This window comes from Somniosus microcephalus, unplaced genomic scaffold (assembly GCF_052327205.1).
Source record: "Somniosus microcephalus isolate GS21.2 unplaced genomic scaffold, FLI_Smic_1.0 unresolved_chr7, whole genome shotgun sequence".
Lineage (NCBI taxonomy): Eukaryota > Metazoa > Chordata > Chondrichthyes > Squaliformes > Somniosidae > Somniosus > Somniosus microcephalus.
In genome coordinates this window covers 2,655,176-2,655,694 of record NW_028225185.1, presented here as the reverse complement: position 1 = coordinate 2,655,694, position 519 = coordinate 2,655,176, and positions in this window count along the sequence as shown.

Genomic DNA, 519 nt, shown 5'->3' with positions numbered 1-519 from the left:
CTATCTTATATTGATGGCCTCTAGTTCTGGTCTCCCCCACAAGTGGAAACATCTTCTCTGTGTCTACCCTATTGAACCATTTGAAAATTTTAAAGACCTCGATCAGGTCTCCCCTCAGTCTCTTTTCTAGAGAAAAGTGCCCCAGCCTGTTCAATCTTTCCCGATAGTTATCGGATTGTTCGGTGTTATTTTCTGATGTGTCTCCGAGATCCAGAATCAAACAGTACCTACATTGACGACATGTCTTTGTCATGTTGGAATGTCAGGAATCCCCTCACATAATGGCCCAGTGTTCCCGAGCATGGAATTGTGTTACACGGATCAGGGAGAAGGAGAATTGGCCGTTGGATATTGGGTTGCAAGCCTGTAGATTTCTGTGTTCACTAACTCTCTCACGTAACTGAAGCATGGATTTGCATTTTGGTCAGAGCCTGGCAACAAACGCAAGCAAAACTGTCCGCAAATCTCCCGAGAAAACTTCGGAGAATCCCACACAAGGAGACCTCGATGGGGGGAGTT